This window comes from Mycteria americana, chromosome 4 (genome assembly GCF_035582795.1).
Source record: "Mycteria americana isolate JAX WOST 10 ecotype Jacksonville Zoo and Gardens chromosome 4, USCA_MyAme_1.0, whole genome shotgun sequence".
Taxonomy (NCBI): Eukaryota; Metazoa; Chordata; class Aves; order Ciconiiformes; family Ciconiidae; genus Mycteria; species Mycteria americana.
Window position 1 is genome coordinate 74,674,293 of NC_134368.1, and position 21,643 is coordinate 74,695,935.

Here is a 21,643-nt window from a genome sequence, read left to right on the forward strand (position 1 = left end):
GCCTGCTGTCTAACAGCATGTAGCTAAATAATGTTATAAGCAAAACCCCCAAGTCTGTGTGTCTAATGTTAAAGCCCTACATTCATGGTCAACAGGTAAGTAGTCTGAGCACTCGCAAATTTTGTCTTCACTGACCTGAGGGATGTTTGGCACTTCTCTGAAATAAGACATTTATATTTTTGTTACTCAGTTTCTATTACTTCAGGGACCTAAGAGAGGCAGTCAGTTTGTACATGCTGCCAGTTTCTATCTTCCTCATTCCTTTATTATTTGGTTGCCATTGACTTTCTTGGGCAACTTTTAGACACTTGACAGATTTTCAGAAAACTTCAAAAAGAAACTTCAGAAATCTTCTATAATGCTCTTCCTAGGTGTTTTTAAATAATATGTTAATAAAACAAACAAGTACAAAAATAAGAAGAGGGAGAGAGGAATATATGCAAAGCCTTTTTCCTGCAGGAAAGTGTTCCAATGGCCATAACAATTTCTTTTTTTTTTTTAACTAGCTTAGGCAGGATTATTACTTAGTTAATTCTTGATTACTTTTTTTACACTGGAACATGATTTAATAAGTCAACACTTGCCTTTTTCTGACCCTCCGAAGCCTACAGTTTACTATTCATAATGATGAGAAATAGCTTGGGTATTTGTTGCTGCACAGATCTATATCTTCTTGGACACCACAAACAATGTAAATCTTTTCCATTTATATGCCTGATCTTTTTTCCAATGTACTGAAGTGTTTGAATTTCCAAGGTCAGAAAATGATTAATCTTATTAAATGTTTGACACAATGAACAAAGCAAAACATCTTTTGATATTATAAAGAGAAGATAAAAGAATGAATTCTTATCTTTGTAATGCTTTAGCTGCATGACTTCTGGGTTCTTAGGCTATCATAATATAATGTTTATTAGAAGCCAAAACAAAGATTTCTCTCTTAAAGAAATATCAGAATGTAATACAGAAGGCAATCTGATAGATATATCCTATTCAAAACGAAAGAACTGTGTTAGCAAAATGCTAGGAATATTAATTAAAAAAAATGTTTAAAAACAGTCAAATGAGAAAATCCTTTCTGGGCAGGACACTTATGGTGTCTAAAACACTAACAATAAAGACTTTCAGTGGAATGTATAACAAATCTGGGGGACTTTTATTGAAAAATGGCCATGGGCAGCCATATTTTGGTTTTGGCTAAGCCTCAGTCATCATGTTTTGATTTAGAAGGAGAAAACCCAAACCACCTGTGGTTTTCATTTTTAATTCATGGCCCATAGGAGTACAGACTTGACACTTTCCAATTTTTTCCTACCCATGTGCAGCCTGTTAATCAGAAAAATAATATTTTAAAGCTATTCCTATCCATGTGTAGAATTTTAAAGAGACTGAAGTGAAAATACACAGAAGCCATCGTCATTACTCCCCACAAGCACACAGGAGGGATCTTGCAAAAGCCAAACCTCCAACCTAGCTGTCACAGGTTGCCCTTTCTCGATAGAGTGCATCTGCTGCAGTGCCAGCACTCTCCAACTTAAGGTTATATGTTATTTTCTTTACTTAATGAATAATGATGGAGATAAGTGAAATAACAGTATATCTAATGTGACCAGGAGACAGACTTCTCCTAGGTAATGCTCATTTTCTACAAGCACATTGACTGGTTTTGAGGAGGCTATGGACAACAAACCTCCTTATTCAGTGAGGATCCAGGTAGCAAGCTGCAGGAAATGGGAAAGTACCCTGGAAAAGTAAAGGGAGAGTACAAAAAAGAAAAGTATGCACACAATCTCCAGAGGTGGCAGGGGATTTCAAATGAAAAGAGACCACAAACAGTCTGAAACCTGATAGCTCAGGTGAGGGACACTCACTTCACCTTTGTGCCTTGTGTGGTTATGCCTACAAAGATGCACCAAAACAGAAATATCAGTCAAGTGCTCCCTCTATTTTATTTTAAAGGAAAAAGTGCACTTTATGTGCTAATCTACCACAGCAGACTTTCAAAGCCTCCATCCTTTGTCATGCAATGAAATGCTGATATGCATTTCTTTTGTCTTAACCCACATCTAACTGGATCTCCAGCTGGCAGATGTTACTGGCAGCTCTCTTTGAGAAAACACACCGGGTGAAATCCAGACCCCTTTGAAGACAGTGGGAGCTTTGCCATGGACTTCAGTAGGGCCATATTTCACACACTTCTATTTGATAAGGGTAACAAACTAATAGATTTTTTTTTTAATTTCTATCAAAATATAGGTACTTCCTTTCTTAGCTAAACTAACCTTCACTTTCTTTGTTATAGCACTCCCATTGCAAGCAGTTGGGTTTATATATTTAAATGTATGTATAGACGCATACGCACATATGAATATAAAATATGCATAAATACAGTTTGTATTAAACATCTTTCAAATACCAAATACATTTAATAGAAATCCAGTTATGCAGACTGTTACCGTTCCTTTTACAGTTAAACTATGTCTATAATAAACAGTCATTTTTCCCACAGAAATTAAGGATATGATAGTTAAAAAGCTAGTACGTAAATGTATATATAACCATTACATATATATAAGTGAAAAACCCTGAATCTCTTTCACTCTCTCTCTTATACATATCAACATATACATACGATAGTAAAATACAAAAAAAGCCCTAAACAAGGCAACTTCTCTGGAAAAGTTTTAATGAAGCAGAAAGATACCACAATGGCAATCAATGGCTTTATGAACAATTCTGTGGTCAGAGGCTTGATCATACAAACTAGTCATGACAAAATTATAGCTTAAGGCCCCAGTAAAAGCACCATAAATTCCAGAGAGACTCATCACATTAGTAAAATGGCTAATATTCATGTTTGTAGGTGCAGATCCTTTGTTATGATGAATTATAACAGCCTTCTGTAAAGTCTCTGTGATCTGCCTCTCAATGGCATTTTTCCAAAATGCTCCCAGAAGCAAATGAGAGAACCAAAAACCCATACTTAATATTTAGCCATTTTGCTACTCTCCCTGGATTACTCCTTCAGTCTTTAAGCAGACGTATATCCATTTGATTTTTATAGTGATTTTGCTCTAAGTTATGCAGCAGGATGGGGTTTCCTGCACACACTTAATTTTTTCGTTTTTTCAATTGTCTTACCAATTTGTCAGCTTCAAAAGAGTGAATAACATGATCCACTGACATAGCAGCATAACAACTGTTTCTCCAAAAGTGCCTGAGAAATAAGAGATGACTGAGCCCAGCAGTTTTGCGAGATGGATATAAATATTATCCACAACTCATAAATGAGGAAGTTGAAGCACAAAATGTTTGACAAGTGAAGTACATGTCAAGAATACCTTGGCAATGCCACGACAGAACTGAAACTAGGTCCAAGATCCCCATTTTTCAGGGAGGAAATGGCTTGGCATGAAAGTTAGTCTCAGGTTTTGCCAAACCTGAAGCATCGTGGATATCCCACTAGCTCCCTGCAGACACCATTCAGCTGCTGATCCAGTTCACATTAAGGCAAATGTTCTGGTTAAAGAGAATGTGTTTAAATGTCACGGAGGATCACCTTTCATAGTAAACCAGGTCTACCAAAAGCTGAGTTTCAATCACCTGTATGCCTTCCATTTCTTATTTGCATCTGGAGACAAGAAAACACAGAAGAAATGAAAGTCAAACCAATTTTTGGCTAATGAATAGCCCAGCTCCTACATTGCAGGTGCCTTCCTAGATGGATGCTGCCAAAAAGGCCTGGGGTGGGGACGGAAAATAGACAGTGCAGATTGTCAGGGGAGAAAAGTTTTGAAGCTGGTTTGATCCAATGCAAGAAAATAATAAAAGCTATTCGTACAGACAAGAAGAAAGTAGCACATACAGAGAGATAAATTTATAAAATTGAAAAAATTTTACAAGCATGCCTATACAATATAACTGAAATTCTCCATCATTTTTATCATGCTGACTTGCTTACATTCATGTGGTTTTAGTCTCACAGATGTTCTGGAGGATAGGACATGTAATATGGCTCCATAGTTTTCTAACCACAGAATATCCAAAATATATAACCAGGAAATCACTTGCAGTCTGTGTGGGGTTTGGCAGATGGTATTTCTAAAAATGCAAATATCCAATATGGAGGTAGTGGAGAAGACGGATTTCACAAGGGAACAGTGTAACTCTTTATATGGAGTGTAAACTTTACACAGTATTCCAATATAGAACTGGTGAGTACTGTTAAAAAAGTTTCCAATGAATATTCATTTCACTTTATAAACATATTCTCTTCAACTGTTTCAATGCCCTCTTTGTGTTTGCTTACTGTGCATGTTCTAGCTATTGCATTTGCTGGCAAGAACGTTTGTGGGAACAGCAAATTTTAAGCAAATATTAGAGAATATATATGGGAAATGAATTTTTAATTTGGAAATATAGGTGCCGGCACCAGAAATTCATTCCAAACAGGTACCCTCATCCATTCAAGAGAGGAATGTGTGTGATCTGCAAGATCAAAACTAGTTTAGATTGAATTTGGGTTGTTGGATGCTTGCAACCACATACACTAGCAGTGCACGATTTTAAATTTTGGTCAGATGCGACAAAATCGGAAAGTAGTCCATTCTCCTGCTAAGGAACTTGTGTGTAATGGAGGGAAATCAGGAAGCAGGATGGTGTGAGATATGGGCTGAGCTGTACTCTGATTTCTGTTCAGATACCGGTTAGCCTGATACAGTTATGAAAGGGGTACGGAGACGAAGGGGTGTCTCGGCCAAGGGGCAGCCTCCCAGCCAGCCTGCTTAGGCTATGACCAAGTTTTTTCAGCTATGAGGGCTGCACGGAGCGTCCCTCTCTTGCTTTGCTCTGGATCACAATTTCAGGATAGAGCAGGAAGAAAGCCCCTTTCTGACTGCTGAGGCAACGTGCTGTGCCCCTGACAGACCAAAAGCCGCCACTTGGGAGGCAACATGGGGCACACGATCCACCATTAGCAACACGAAGGATCTGCCTCTAGTTTTTTACGGTTGGCTGGAAAAATCCCGAGATGAGCAGAACAACTCTCTCAGTTCCTTATAGCTGAAGGAATCTCTACCACTGATTTTCCTTGCCTGACAAGCCATGTAGCTTCTAGTTCTGAGAGCTTTCAAAGCTAAATGGTAAATATGAAATACGAATACATGAAATATATAAAATATGAAAATTATTTGAGCCAAGATTTGCTCACATGGGGCCTGAATGACATGAAATCCTTGGTAATTATGGTTTAGGTTTAGATAACAGTAAGCACAGAAAAGACCAGGCAGATTTCATATGATGGAGGATTTAATTTTAAGTTGCACAGCTGTAGTCACCATCTTAATATACCATAAAATATATAAATCCAAGTTCTTAACTGATGCAAGCAATTACTGCTCCATCAAGCCGGTTTACAGTGGAACTGAAACGTATCATTCGCCTGGCAATTCTACCATAAACGGACTGGATTCTCTGTTAGTATATACTAGTAGTTTTATAACCCATAAATATATTTTCTAGAAAAAAATTAGAACACAGAGCAGACAGAAATGCATGTCCTCAGATAAAATTGTTGTAAAGTTTAACAGAAATAGACATTTTTCTACAAGCTTTTTTTATACACATGCCACGGCTTAACCTCATGTACATGTATACAGATCTCAAGCACGCTACTCTGTAAAATGTTTTAATCACCCGATAGTGAGAATGTCAAACCTGATTAAGTTCTGCAGCATTTTAAGTTTGGGGCTTAATTTTACTGTCTATTTCTTCTTAGCTCTAACTTTTGTATGGCTTTTCAATTCATATTTTGTCAAAGAAAAATCATAGAACAGAGAAAAAAGTTATCTATTTCTGAATTGCTGACTTTACTAAAGGGTCAGTTTCTTTCCAAGCCGTATCAAGCTCAGACAGCTTTTTGGCAATTTCAGTTCAGCTGCAAACAGCCAAGATCATGTGAGATGATCCAAAAGATTCCTAAAATATTAGATATGCCTGTATATATATTTCAGACTAAATATTTTCATGAATGCAATCACATGAAAGAAAAAAATCCCTAATGCATATGAAAACCCAGCTTTACATACTTTAGACTCTACTTATGAACCAATAAGCTATATAAATTGGATTGTCTCTTTCTTAGTGGCTTACATGGGCTGTCTCCACAAAAGTAAGTTCCAGCTGCAGTAAGGTTACATCCCACATTGCATCAGTAATGTTTCACCACTTTGAAAGGACCACACGGTCTGTTATAATGAGAATCCATCTTCCCTGGTAAGAGGGCCTGATCCATGGCCACTTAGGTGTCTTAAGTTGAGGTCATTATGCTAATTCCTTTGCAATGTGTTAATTGTCAGTTTGTACAGAAGTTGTTGCTTCTTCAGAAAGTATAACAAAATATCAATACAAATTTCTGTGTATCTGTAATGAAGCATTTCCTCTCTAAAATTTCGTCACCAAAACTTGTGTGAATTTTTTCTTTATTTTGCATTCTAATAATTAGTATGTGATTGAACAAAAGACTTATCCTGTATTTGTGTATATAGTACAATTTTGGTACAGTACCCTGTTTCTGGCTCCAGTTAAGTCAGTAAGACTTGAGAGCTTTTATGGCAATGGACCGCTGTTGTAGCTGTCTAACAGCTCCTAACTCCTAAGCACTCTTTCTCGTCTACAGCAGTCGGAATACAGTCTACTTGACTGAGACACAAAGCCGTAATACCAAATCACAGACCTGAAACACACTCAGATAACGTAGGAGTATTATTATTCTTGGTTTTGAAATGCATTCTCTAAAGGAAGAACAGGTACAAAACCAAAATAATTTGGGGTCATAGAGTTCTTCTCTGTGAAACAGAATAAATTATCATTAGCTTTTCAGTCAGAGATATGAATATCTGTGACACCAAGCACAGTTTAAAATTTTCAGCCACGCCTCACATCACACTATTGGAATTGGAACTAAGCTTTTAGTATTTTTTTCTAAGAAATTTTAAAGGAAGAAGGGCTGATCAATGTGAGAAGTTGAATAATCAGTACAGATCTGACTCATGTGTTGCTAACGCAGTAAACAAGGGTGGTAAACAGTTACTTATACTCCATCAAACTTGATTCTCGTATGACTTACTGCAATTTTACTCCAAAATAACACAGCTGGACTTCTATGAAGTTTCTCTTTTTATACTGTGACTGATATTGTAATCCAAATACGGATTTAAATGCTTTTTCTCTGGATTCACACAACAATAGAAATCAATATCTTACACTAGGAGTTTTCTTTTCAGTGTCTTAAAGGCAGAATATGTTTTCTTCCATAATTTTGAAAGGAAGTGATTATGTTTTCCCATTCACAAAGTGCAAAAAGCCACAATGGCTTTCATTTTAAAATGGATGAAGATAAGCCAAACACAAAACAGCACTGAAGTCCTGTTCCTCCTGTAGTCGACGGCAAAGCACCTTGCAGGAACATGATCATATTCCAGAGAAATGCATCTCTGATGTTTTTCCCCAAAAGCCATCAGCAGAGATCTGGGTACAAGCAACTGTGAAATGGCAGAAATATGTTAAGTGCTTAAAAATGTAACCACTACTTAGAACCAGAATACGCCACTTTTCGCAGATAGAAGAACATACTACATTCTTATTTTCTTCCTGTGGGAGGTCAGTGTTTATACTGCGGATGTGCCTGCCAGGAAGAACATTTTTGTGCTTGCTCTTCTTTCAGTTGCTAATCTGCACGTTCATTTGCCTCTGCTTGAAGAATGGTTTGTCTGAGCTTTTCCAGCATTACTGGCATTAGACCCAAGCATTTTCACAGATTCATACCATTTTGCCATCACCCCCCCGTAGCAGGCACAGGATGGAAATTGTATCTTCCCCCCGATTTGCCTTTCCCGCAGTACCAGGATGTGACTGACTTCAGCCCTGCCCTGACTGCTGGACTGGCTTTTGGAAGCAGGGTCTGAAACTACAGAAACCTTGACAGTGGACGTGTGCCCTGCTCTGACCGGGAGGCTGAGAGCCAGCTTTCCTGACTGCCGCCTTGCTCCTCGCTTCTGGTAAAGTCCCTGGGCCCCCTCGCAATCCCCAGTTTGGCTGCGTGGGCACCAAATAAGATTGCCTTCCTGCAGCATCATGCTGGTCTGTCTGAAAATGCTCATAAAGCCCTTATCCCTGGCAATAAGCTGGAGAAGAAACATAGTATGCAGTGCCTCATCATTTTATTTTACAGTTGTTAAGCTCACCACAGTCTTGTCTTTGCCTTGTGTCAGGAAAATAGCAGCAAAATAACTAAACTAAATAACTAAAATAACTAAACTAAATAAATAAGCAAAATAACTAAAAGTAACTAAAAATAAATAAAAAAAGGGAAATATCCCTTTTAGGGATATTTCCAGACTACTGGTATTCAATATACGTTATTCCGTGCGGTGCACTTTACCCCAACTTTAACCAGACTGCAGAAAGAAAGGGAAGATCAAGATGGTTTCTGCTACAAATTTGCATGAGCTTGAAGCAAGGACAAAAAGAGCAAGACCTTGCTGGCAGACTGTTCCCCAAAAAAACCCTCAGGTTTTAGCTTGTTTTAGTGGAGCAAACTAGTGTTGGATGAAAAACTGCCCCGAAACCTACCTGTTCAGGTCTTTCCCCTTCATGCCTTCCCCATTAGGAAAAAAAAAAAAAAAAAAGAAAGAAATGCATTAACTTCTTGGCCCGGCTATGCCCTGCTTTCTGAGCAGCTCTCTGCAGCCGGTCTATCACAAGTAGCAACCACTGCTGACTGCCTGGCCACACCGGAGACAGCAAGCTGCCTCTCCTGGTCTCCAGCTGCACAGCCAGGAGCTTGATGGCACACACAGGCTTTTCTGAAGGATCCTACGGCTGGTAAGCTACTCTCAGGACATCTAAGACCGAAACATGTGGCTTTTACCCCTACCCAGGGAGAGCCGAGGCTGTGAGTGAAAACGAAAACCTGAGCAGTGCGGTGCCTCGCTGCCGCTCTCCCTAACCCTGTGGTTTGCGGGGAGATGTTAACTGAGCGTTTCCTGGTTTTCTAATGTTTGTTTGGGGTTTTATTCTCCCACATCCCAGGAGGTACAAGTTGAAGGAGGTATTGTGAGAGACTGCAGCCAAAACTCCATCTTGATAACATATTTATGGGGGTGAAACTACAAAGAGCAACTCAACAGCTGCCAGCAGGGCTGTGTTAGCATGAAAGAATCGCCAGAAGCATGCGAGTAACATTTATGCTGAAAATATGATTGATCGCTTCTTTTTTTCCCTGCAACTCTGCCCTGGTCCAAATCCAGGCTCAGTGAGAAGTGACTTGAACTGGGGCTGAGCTCAGTCTTCAGAGGTAGCTGCACTTATTTCCACTAAATCACCAGTTCACGTACCAAGCCCAGGGCAAAGCTGGAGGCTTGTGGATGGCATGTTGCCCCGGTCTTTGGTTTGCATAAAAATGACAGAAGCAGACATTGGTCATTTTTTGAATTCCATCCAAAAGGCAAGTCAATTCATTCATGTATGTGCCAAAAAGCTGAGGTAGTTAACTGGTCACTTTGTGCTTAGAAAATACAGCATGCTTCTAATAAAGGTCACTTCACCTTTGTTTCAAGAGGAGCTGAGGGATTTTCCAGACAGGTAAAGGGCTAAATCACTGTTCACCTTCAAATATGCCGGCTCACTGTACATGCCTTTCTGAATAACATTTACACTAAGAGAAAGCAGGATTAGCACCACTAAAGTTAAGGATGCTAAAATGATGTGCAACCACATACGCCCATTGGTTGACACGCTGCATTGTCCTGATCACAGGTACCATACATAACTTGCATAAGAGTACATTTACGTAATTTACTTAATTTAACATCTGATTTGCATATTCAAATATCTACCAAAGAATTTGCCTCTGCGTAGGGTTTTTAGAAAAAAAAATTAGTATAGAATCTGGAAAATATATTAAGACCTTTTTCTTATTTCTTTAAGTTCCCTGCTGCTTACAGGAATTAAGTATGGAAACAACATCTGTGTAATATTGTGAAGGATTTCAAAAGGGCTCCTCAAAAAGGGCTGACACAATCTTACTCCTTTTAGAAGAGGATATGAAATGAATTGCTTACTTTGGCTATTACATGCACTCCCTTCCCCCCAGAAGCAGAGCCAAGAACCAGTGGCACATCTGAGAAATTTTTTTAAGGGGAGTCCTTCAAATATTTTTGACTGTTTGCAATAAGACCTAAGAGAGGTCCCCTCCCATAAACATAACACAGGAAATCACTACGGTAAAGCCCCACTTAAGTGAATGAATAATAGATTAATAGGATCTTATGATCAATTATTTACGTCATGCCTTTGCATATGACCCTGACAGCTGAAAAGGGTAAATGAGTAAAATACATATAAGAACTTTTAAAAAATCATAGACACTTGTTAAACCTTAATTAGTTATACAAAAATAATATTATTATGCAATCTAGTGGGTATTAGACATAAACTGGTAATTATCAGCAAGTCTAAAGAAATGTCATTTGACAGTAGGCAACACCTGTATCAATGAAAATATAAATGGATCCTGCCCTCTCCCCCTTCCTGTGTAGATAGTGAAGTTATTAGCCAGAACTGCTCATCTGCCCAGAGCCTTGTAACACCGCCCTTGCATAGGTAGGCACCCCCACTTTGGCATCTAAAACCAGGTATGTTTCCAAAGTCATTAGTAAAGTCTTAATGTCAGTATGGAGCTTGATTTGAGTTTAGCTCGGCTTTAAAGATCACCTTAATGATACTTTCAGAACTTGCCTGGGCCTAATTACATTTATTTTGTATCAACTCTGAGGTTACTCATGTGTGAACACACAAAAATAACATCTTTCTTCTACTTTCCAGAAATATTCCAACTGATTTTAAGTGAGGAGTTTGCCTAAAAAAAGAAGGTGTTTTTTTCATTTGAAAGACCACAGACTGATCTGAGATGAAGCCACTTACATAAAGCCTCTTCCTTCCTTAGGAAAGCGAACCATGAAGTTCCCATTGACTTGTAATTAGAATAACAGAAGAAAGTGCTCCTTTATAAGAAAAGGTAGTTGCAAATGCTATATATCTGAGATAGGATCACTGATCAAGATCACGTAATGTATGTCTCTCCCTCACTTCAGGCATGCCCATCTACATGGCTTGCTACTCTCACAGCTCCTTTGTATCAATCACAAATGAGCCTTGCTGCATCAATGCCTTACTGAACTGCCATCTCCTAGCAAGAGTAAATACAGATATTTTAGGACAGAGAGTCTCGCAAAGGGGACACCAGCATACTATGGGCTCAGACACAAGAGCAGCTTCTGTGATCTGCAATATACGATATCACTTGGTCAGGTAGCTACTTATAAACACATATCTACAAACACATATTGCCATGATGGCAACTCCACCTGGACACTGTTGCATTTAGAGTTGGACCAAGCTGTCCAATATAGTTCTTTAAATAAAAATCCCTTTTTCTGCAAATGGGGAAAAATAACCAGAGTTGTGTTGTAAAAATGCAGATTCAAAATTTTTAGGCATTTTGACCAGCTGTACTTGAAATACCATAAATATGAAACATGTTGCAAAAGCAAATAAAATGCAGCCTTACATCCCAGCTGAAGACAGCTCTAGTCTCCACTCTGCAGAGATTTTTTGTCCTCCCTGAGGACAGGGGAGGGAAGACCTGGAGCAAGATTAGAAAAGGCATCTTTTCCAGGAGCATGCACAGCAGCAGCATGGCACCGCACCTCTGCTCCCCTCTCATGGCCCAGCCCCTGCCTAACACCAGGCACTGCTTGACTCAGTCTGGAAGAGCCATGGTGGTGAAGCTCCCCATGCCTGGTGAGACAAGGTTGCTGTACCCTGATTCTCCGTGCATGTCCTTCGGTACCAGGCGCTGGAGCCTGGCTCACCCTTAACTTGCCAGTTTGGCAGGAACAGTGGACTTCACTGAAAAGATTATTTGTAGCAAGAATATTTCCATGCATCTAGCCAGAATCCAACAATGGTCTTTCAAAATAATGCTGTCTAGTAAAATCAACCAGCTGAAAGGCGTTTTGCACAGTATCAAAAATGTAAATACAATGTACATTTGGCCAGTTACTATGCATTCATATGAATATGTAGTCACAGGGCAAATCCAAAACACACATGTAGTTTAGAAAATAAAACAGATGCATGTAAAAATGAATTGCGTTAAAATAATTGTTCTGTACAAGAACAGTGCTATTGTTTCACTGTATAACAGGAACTGATCAGGAAAGAGAAGATGCCTGTATTCTCATAATGGTGTTTTAAAACTCTGTGCTTACTCTCATGCATTTCTTATTCATAGGAAGAGTCCCTGCTGAAGCTAGCAAGACTAAGTCCTCCAGGATCAAGCCCTTAATTTGTGCATTAACAGAGTACTTTAGCCTCCAGTATATTTAATCTTCCATATCTAAAAATTTCCCAATAGTATCACAAATACTTTATGAAAAATAAATATTTAGACAAGATAATGTATATTAATGTAGGACCTATTTAACATTGATTCTTTCTTTCCATTACAACTCATCTAATGCCATGGTCTGATTAGATCAGCCCGCATACACATCAACAAGGCTTGCAATCATCTAATTTATCCTCAGGGTACTAACTTCTAAAATTGTAACATTTGGGAATTATTAAATTTAAATAAAATGCTTTCGATTTTCCATTCAACATTCAACCCTTCATTTCAAAAGATAAAAGTAGTCTGAATCCTAAAAAAAAGTCAGAAGAGTATGAGCAGTATGATCAGAGGACTTTTTCTTCACTTGCACCAAAGACTTCAGAAGCAACAGCCAAATCGGGCAGGAAAGCAAGGAAGGACGGTGGGTGTGCCTTTTATCCACTGAGCCTTTTAGGGGGATCGTGGTACGCTGCTGTAAGCTGCATCCGTAGCGCGGATGCATGCCCAGACACGTGATTGCAATCATGTAGTTGGAATAAGTTTTCTATCAGCAACATGTGAAAGATTGGCCAAAGCAACATTTAGGCCCTGAATTGCTGCGAGCGTTTGATCCGCTTTGCAACGCTCTCTTTGTGAGAGAGCAGACCTGTGCCCAGCAGGTCGAGAGGACCGCTGTGCGCCAGCCGAGCTTCAGCGGCGAGACCTGCCACGTCATTCGAGAGATGCTCAGCACCTTGCCGTTGAGCGCCTTGGGGTGCATCCCTGGCTCGCGGCTGCTGGCAGCTTCTGCAAATGGACCGTCCCGGGGATAGCTCTGCAGACTGGAGGTAGCTGACCCACACCCTCTCCTCGCTGCGGCTCATGCCAGGTTGGGTGAGACTGTAAACTGGCGTCACTCTCCCGAAATGACGATTCCTTTGGTTGCAAAGAAGAGGAAGTGAAGGGTCGTGTAACACGGAAAACCCTCGGCCGGGGCCCTGAGGCGAAACATCTTGGAGTCAGAAGCCCGGATAAAAAAGCCAAAGAAGCCTTTGAGCCCAGAAAAGGAGTAAATGGATTTACTGGGTCCAGAGAAAAGCCAAGCAGCAACAAGGAAAAAAATACACTGTCTTGGGCTCTTCAGCTCACTGCTATTCAAGAGAGAAGAAATATGAGTTACAATGAACTGGGAAAGGATTTTTCTGAGTGTGTGAAAGGAAAAAAATACATTATTCATGCTTATTTTATGTTGTCCAACAAACCAGTCCGGGAAAGGGATAGCCACATAGATTTCTGTATATTCATGGGGAGCTGAGAAAGGGAAACTGGGGCAGTAGGCACACTGTTTCAGCCACCCGTTGCGGGCTGGTGCGGGAGAAATAGTTCCTTCAGATTACTTTGTCAGTGGCCATTTTCTGACATGCAGCGTTTGGGTAAAGGCTGTCTGTACCGTGGCCATGTTATTCAGGAACCATAGAACTGCCCAAATCCTGGTTATGGCTGCAACATTGCATGCGCTAATGGATGCAATATGAATAGCTTTTCCGTTTCTCTTATAATCTCTGTGTTTCTTGAGTATCAATAAAATGCCCATGATCCACAATTCTTAAAAGATTCACCTTTGAAATGAATGCTTATATGCAGCCATCCTCTTTATTTATATTTGTATTTAACTTCCACCTTTTTAATACTCTAGGTCTGCTTATCTGGAGGAGACACTTTAATAATCTAATGTGAATAATATTGATATCTAAGGATGAACGGAAATTCATGATGCCTATTCCGTTATTCAAAAGTAGGTGCTGAGACTGTGCGTTTCTGCTGGTATAAACATTTGTTGAAAGAATGGTATAATATAGGCCTCCATTTCTGTTTAAATATCAGGTGAAGATAGGAAAAGATTAATAAAGACAGACTGGCCACTAATTCATCAGAAAGTATCATAAACACAGCTTTGAAAAATAGCAGAAGTTGCTCTGTGGCTCTCAGTACCAGATCTCCCAGTAAAATTTCCATTCATTCCTCTGGAGTCTTTTCTTTGTTTGGTTGGTTTTTCCCTCCAGAATGTACATGGCCTCATCATTTCTGCTGCACTTCTACATCAGCCCAAACATTTTACCCATGTAAAAAGCTGTTTGCATGTCTTTGGATATCTTTTTTTTGCCCTCTTTGAGCTGTTTCTCTTTCAAAGCATGAAGAGAGACCTGTTTGGGAAGAAATGCATGTCCAATCATCTTTGTATATTCAAGACCACATTTGTTTGGCAGCAATTTGCTGACATGCTGCATGGTCATGTGCTGATTTCTTAATTTTCAACTTTATTTAATGCATTTCTATAGGAATGAATATCTGGACCATGAACTCTCCTTTATCAAAGTATATATTTGTAGGCTGTGATATCTCTGAGTACACAGATACCTGATTAGGTAACGTGTTTGCATTCGGGCTATTTGTGTAGCCGTTGAGCAGCAAGAGTCACTGAAGCACCATAACAGAGTGCCAAATTTGCTGAAGTCTGAGAACCATTTATGGCTTCAGATAGTGACGCTTTGCTTCCCACTCGTGTGCAGAGCAGATAAATAAGTTATTGTAGTGTTCTCCATCACCAGTCAAACAGAAATTATTTTGCCATTACATGGTTTTAGCAATAGGATATATGCATCGGGACTGGCTTACTAACCTAAATGAGAACGACAAGTGTTAATAACTCTTGAGTCTGATTCTCCTCTGCTTTTCCTCTAGTCTGTGTACTTAGACCTATGAAAAATGGATATAAAAAGGTTCATACCCACTCTGCACATAATATACAAAGTCACATGTACGTAGCAGGGGAAATATGTAACTCTGGAAGCATGTCTGTCTTCACCGGTGTGATTGACACACAACAAATACTGTCTTTGAAGAGCTTCCATCATTTTTTTTTTTCTTAAAAACTTTCCTTAAGTCCTAACATGGCTTAAAATTTCAAAATAGCTTTTGCTTCCTTCACTGAGGAAAATATTTCCCTTAACTTTTTTTTTTTTTTTTGACCAGAGAGAATCAACAACGTAGGAAAAAAAATTCAGCAAAGGTATTTTATCTCATGCCACGCTCCTCACGGACTTTCCCCGTTCCTACTCACTCCACCTCAAAGGAATAATTAGTTGCTAAAAAATGTGTTTCATTTTGGCTGGGAGAAGACAGAGCATGTTTTTAATTAAGGAAGTGCTATTAAAATAAACTTTTCTAGGAAAACGTGCACAGGGTAATATATAACATAATTAGAAAAATACTTTTTTTTTTTTTTCCAAAAATGGTTGACTAAGAACTTGTCAGTCAACTGCAATATCAGCTCTATCTTCCCTTGCAATTCTCCTTCTCCTCTTGGGTATACTCACTTTGGCTCTTTCTTTTCCTCAAAAAGCAATTTCTTAGTTTTTGCTACTTCACCTTCTATCTGAATTGTCCCTAAATTTGCATCCAGAAGAAGTATGGATATTTTTCTTTTGATCAATATGTGTCTGCCAGCATGGAGTCTTGCCTCTAACTCTTTGCTGGTCACATCATTTTTATGCCTCATCCTTCTGTCTCTACTCTCCGATTTTACTGCATCCGTTACCACTGTATCCACATGTACTGAAATTTCAAGGTTTTGGTGAAATGTGAGTCCTGCCTCACATGTTTACCCCCACCAAGTTTTCAGTCCAAAATCTCTATGCTAATCTGCACTACTTTAAAATTGGTGGCTTGCTGATGGCTTACTTAATGGCTTCAGCTTTGTGTTGATTTATTTTCTGAAGTCTGAACTCTTCATCAATAACTAGAGGTTGAAGTTCATAGAAATGTTATAATTTGTGCAAATCTTGTATTAGCAGGACCCTGGGGAACCTTCAAACCACCCAGCAAACTGTGTGTTTCCTCCCGTAAAATGCAATTGAACTGTAACTCTTTTCTCTTGCGCTGTCTCATTAACTTCAAAATATTGCCTCAACCTCTGTATCTGTGTTGGCCAGGTCTCTCTATAAAGTGCTATCAAAAGGCATCAGTTTTTCCAATATTTTCTGACATACTGTCAGCATAACTGAGCAAGTTACATTATTCAAACCACATGGTAAATGCTGCTCGGGTGGAGACAGCAGGCAAAGCGGCAGGTTGTGTCACACCAAAACAAAATGTGAATGGTAGGGCTCCCTGCCTCAAAGGAAAAATGGCACAAATCCTTATTATTGCAGGCAGTATACCTGGCAGACTTTTGTTTCTAAAGTAGCCATACACTGATTCTGTGACTAATACCAGGGTTGGTTTGTTTGCTAATAATAGCCGTCATTGAATAATAACACCACTTCAGAGAAAGCAGTACAAATCTGAATATTAGCTTTAAGCTATTTGGACCTGTGATAACATGAAATTAATGAGCTGCTCACTATTAATACATTTTGAAGACTGTCTATAAATGCCTTTTGCTTTTTTACTCCCCGTATAGAGCTGCGTTTCAATTATCATCTTCCATTGTCTTCTGTTGTACTACACAAGTATAGTTATTTTTATCTTGTTTTTCTTCAGTTGAAAGCTGAATAAGCACACTGATAAACCTGTTTATAGCAAGTTCTAGCACATTTTTAAATATGCTGTGTTGCGCAGGGTAAACAAAGGTTTCAGGCTAAAGTCACAGAGGAGATTTGGTGCTCTAACGCAACGCTGATGTTAGGTCCCTTGGCAGCTACCACAATCCCAAACACCTAAATAAGGCACCAAAGCTGTGGTGCCTACAAACGTGATTCACAGAAGCCAGATCAGGATGGGTGGTGTTGCTCATTTAGCCACCAGTAAATGCTGAAGAGACAGGTCATATTTAAATACCCCTGCTCTCTTGCAGTATTTTTCAGAGCACTTCTGCAGGCAGGGGCCAAGCTCTGGGCAAGCGGGTGTAAGGCAATGCTTTAGCAGAAGTTGCAGTGAGTGCTTGAAGACAGCGCTGAGCCGGAGTCAAGGGGTGCAGGGGATGCGGGCTGCAGCCCTGAGCCTCTCCAGGGTGGTTATGCAGCTGCTGACTGCAGAAAACAGAAGTTTTCTGGGAACACGGGACTGAGGAGGGCTGACTGCTCAGGAGGCACCCATGGCAAAGGCTTCACCTAAACCAAGGAAACTGAAGCTGGAGCATGGGCTGTTGCCATGGCTAGGTCAGAGCAACAGCAGACAACAGCGGGACTGACAATAAGAGATGCTACATCTCACACATGCTCTGCCCCTCAACCTGGAGACCCGTTTGGCACAAGGAGACGTTGATGTCTCAGCACAGAGCACCACTGGAGGCAATGGGGCTTCGCACGAGTGCTAAGGTGGAGATTTGTGCACTGATTGGCAGGTCAGGGTCAAACGCAGGTAAATGTATGTGAACACATGAGACAAAGTAACGTTTATGTGAATTTTGGTGTTGGCTTGAACGTAAACTGTGAAAGAAGCCATAAACATAAAATGAATGAAATGGCATGCTTAAAGAAGTGTTAATACAGCGACTAAGTAGGGTAATAGGAAGCTTATAGAATTGGCATATGTTCACATTTTGTTTTTATTTTATAGATAAGCAGAAGCAAGACATATTATTTGCTCTAAAGTGTGGTTAAAAGTGACTGTAAAAATGGCATTAGGCTGCCTAATGTTTATATTACATTTACTTCCATGTGTAATATTCTTTTCAGTTTATAAATAAAAAGACTCTCTTTTGAACTGTCAGCTCAGCAAACAGAAGCTGGCCTCTGAGAGCTAGACATGCCCATGTCTGATCTGGCCAGTAATAAAAGTTATGTTGTTATCCCTAACTCCTGCTACGCTGCAATTTGCATGCCAGTTTTGGATAAAGGTGTACATTTAATGAATGACTTGTATACGCAAATTTTGTTTTGTGCAAACAAAGGAGGCCATCAACTATACAAATAAACACGTGTATGCAAATCTTCTTCATGTAGCAAAATGCCTTTGGATTTGTCAGTAGTTTGCAGAATGTAACAAAAAAGACAATCCTGCCTGTTGTTTGCAGCAAGTATCTCAGGAAGGCAATGTGATGACTTCCCTCATTTATTACCAACACAAGGCTCAGCCTGCCCCTGGCATATAAGGCCCCATCCAGAGAAAATGTACAGGGAGGAGTTTCCAGGAACTAGTTTATTCTCTTTGTTGCCTGATATTCTGCCAGATGACACATGCGGGGAGGGGAGGGATTCACGAAAACCTGACGAGTAAGTGAGGCTGATCTCCCGCTCCCTCCGCAGTCACTCAAGAGGTAGGTAGCCTCCTCCCTGTCCCAAGTGGGTGTCAGCATCTTCCCACGAGGCAGCCTGGAGAAATCAAGGATGGCCCCTGGGGGCTCTGGCAGCCACCCTGCCCCTGGTCCCCGCGGGGCAGGCAAGTCTTCTGGCCGGGAGCCCAGGAGCCCAGGGGTTTCCCCGCCAGGCACAGCCAGAGACATCCCTCATGGCTCCCTCCCGCCTCCACGATCCCATTCACAAACCAAGAGGGGGCCCCAGGTAACAGCACCTGATCGGTTTGTGGCGGTCTACGGGACAGACAGAGGCTTTAACATCTGAGCTGGGTTTGCTTTTGAAAACCTATCCATCGCACTTGAAGAAAATACATTCTCGAAGTTGCCTGAAAGAGTCAAGAGTCATTAAAATATGTAAATGGTAAAATTGTACGTGGATAATAGTCTGATTACCATTTCAGTGACAGATGTTCTAACACAGAACCAGATTTTCAAAGGAGATCCGGGTTAAATTTTCAAGTATTCAGCCCCACATCTGGAGTTGAATTTTCAGATGAGCTCACCTCTCGCTGAGGCACTAAGTGGGCAATTCTCTCTAAAGCCCTCGACATGTAGTTCCCATTGTGATTTTAGTCAGATGCTTTTTTTTTTTGGTTGCAAAAGAAAAGTTGCAAGCAGCTGAACTTGTTTGAAAATCTGGCCCTGGCTGTTAATGCTGAACACTTGTGGAAATCCAGCTTCTCACATGTACCTGAGCCCCACAGGCACAGGATGCCCCACACACCTTCTGCCGAAAGGTTTGCCAGTGACCAGCAGAGTGGATTCCCTTGCCCTACTAAGGACATTCAGCAATGGCCTGCTATACCCCATGCTATGCATCAGTCTCTCTACGATATCAGGGAAAGTCAAAGAAATGGGTAAAATGGTAAAAGCCACACTGAAACCAAAGGCAGACTTCCAAACATTGGTGCAATGCACATTAGGTGCCAGGATCTGATCTTGGTCGCAGCAGTTCAGTACTGGAACTACTATCAAAGTCACAGGAAACTAAGTGTGACTGGGAACTGGCTTTCTATATGCATGTACATATTGTCCAAAATGTGACAGAGCCTCCCAGGCAACCTCCATCTGTCTTCTTACAAAGTTTCAAGTTAAAAAAGGAGCTTGTAATGACAGCTAACTTCAGGAAGAGCATCACTGTTTGACTTGCGCACCATGCAGCATTTGCACTTAAGGCACTTCTATTCTGCTGAAGTTACTACGGAGGGAAAACGGCATTACTTAGCTGAGCTACTGTTGAGCACCTTTGCAAAGAGGGCCGTATCACTAAATCTCACAGTGTGAAGCTATGACAGCTTAAACACATCTAAGAATAAACATCATCACCATGCTGCTGCACTGGGGAGATGCTGCAAGGAAGGGCACGGAGAAGTCAGGGCGAAGCTCCCAGCAGCCACAGCCCCCCGGGAGGGCCCGGCAGAGCCACCTGCACCGTCAGCTCACATGGGGGAATTGCCACCTATAGAAAAAAGAATTTATATGCATTTCTGCTATTAAAAATAGGCATCTTTTATCAATGTATGTAAATTGCTTTAAGAGGGGGAAACATGTTCAAGTATGATGACTCATTTTCACATTCATATCTAAGAGTATACAACTAATACCGAAAGTACAGAAGCCGTTCTTGCACATTTGGTTTATTATGTGTTCAGATTCTAGAGTGTACAAAACACTTTCATAATCACTTACTGTCTGATTTGGGTTTCCTTATTACTGGGAGGCAAAACTTTCCTGCTCGACTTGCTCAGTGCCTTGTCTTGCACCAGTGACCTTCACAGTTCACTCACAATAATGCTAAATTGGTATTCTGGGGGCAGGCAATTCCCCTGCCCTTCAGCTGCTGAGGCTTTTTTTTTTTTTTAATTGTAATTTAAGCATCTCCCAGCAACTCATTTCCTTAAACCTGTGACTTTTTTTTAACTAACATTTATTTCAAAGTGATATGTCAATAGGAAAAAAATGTATTTGGCAGGCACCCCCTCAAAGCTCTCTGTATTTTGTCACCACCAGTCACTACTGGCTGCCTCATTTTAAAAGTGAGGCATGTGTGTTTTCTACAAGAAAATCAACAAGCTTTATTGCTGCAGGATTATGACCGTCCTTGCTCACCATTTGTGGAAGGTTTGTTAATCTCAAATTTCATGAATTTTTAGCACCCAGGATTGTCTATCAAGAATTTTCATGTTGGAAGATTTCATTTTGAAAGTCTGCACTCATAACCCTTTATTATGTTGTGATAGCAGAAGAAAATGTATTCTATAAATGTTGCCTAGAACTAGTGGCAAGATACTTGGCAGTGTGGAGAGATGGCTAGTACCTGATGGCTAACATCTGCATAATGTTGATAGATACAGTAAAATGTGACATTATTACAGGTCTTTATGACAAGCTGCTGGAGGAAGCAGTCTGAAATTTGACTATCATCTAGCTTAAGTTGGTTCTTACAGTTAGAGTCAATGTCAAGGAAGTAGGAGCTAATTAAGATGTGGGATGGGGGAGAGATTAGAAAATTATTCCAAAATCTTATAAAGGTAGATAATTAGTGACACAGCATCTAATTGTCAGAATTATATACAAATACCAATGAGAATCTTTTCCTCTCTTCGAAACTAAATACAAACATTTCTTGTTTTGGTAGAAATTACTAGCTGTCTTTTGTTGCTCTTATTTTTGCATGTGAACAACTATTTCTATTAAAAGCTAAATCAAAGCAAGATTGTATTTATTGCAAGTATTGCAAGTATTTATCAGTTCTAAGTATGGTGAGGTTAATAATCACTGTTACCTGCTGTGAAGAAAGTTTCATGCTCTGCATCTAGCTACTGAGAAAGGTCTGTCCCTGGTGTTCACAGACCTCCTATTTTGGTTGAAAGTTTTGCCATGTTAGTTCATTTCCCAGCATTGTGAAAGGC

At 40.1% G+C, this 21,643-nt stretch overlaps 1 long non-coding RNA gene across 1 annotated transcript; it reads right to left on the reverse strand.

Moving 5' to 3' along the window:
* Positions 1 to 3,602: 3,602 nt before the first annotated feature.
* LOC142408771 (uncharacterized) lies at positions 3,603 to 21,599 on the reverse strand. The gene is made up of 3 exons (XR_012775415.1): positions 21,517 to 21,599; positions 11,630 to 11,704; positions 3,603 to 3,631 (listed from the first exon to the last, which is right to left on the reverse strand). It is a non-coding gene; the product is annotated as an uncharacterized LOC142408771 (long non-coding RNA).
* Between the last annotated feature and the right edge of the window lie 44 nt (positions 21,600 to 21,643).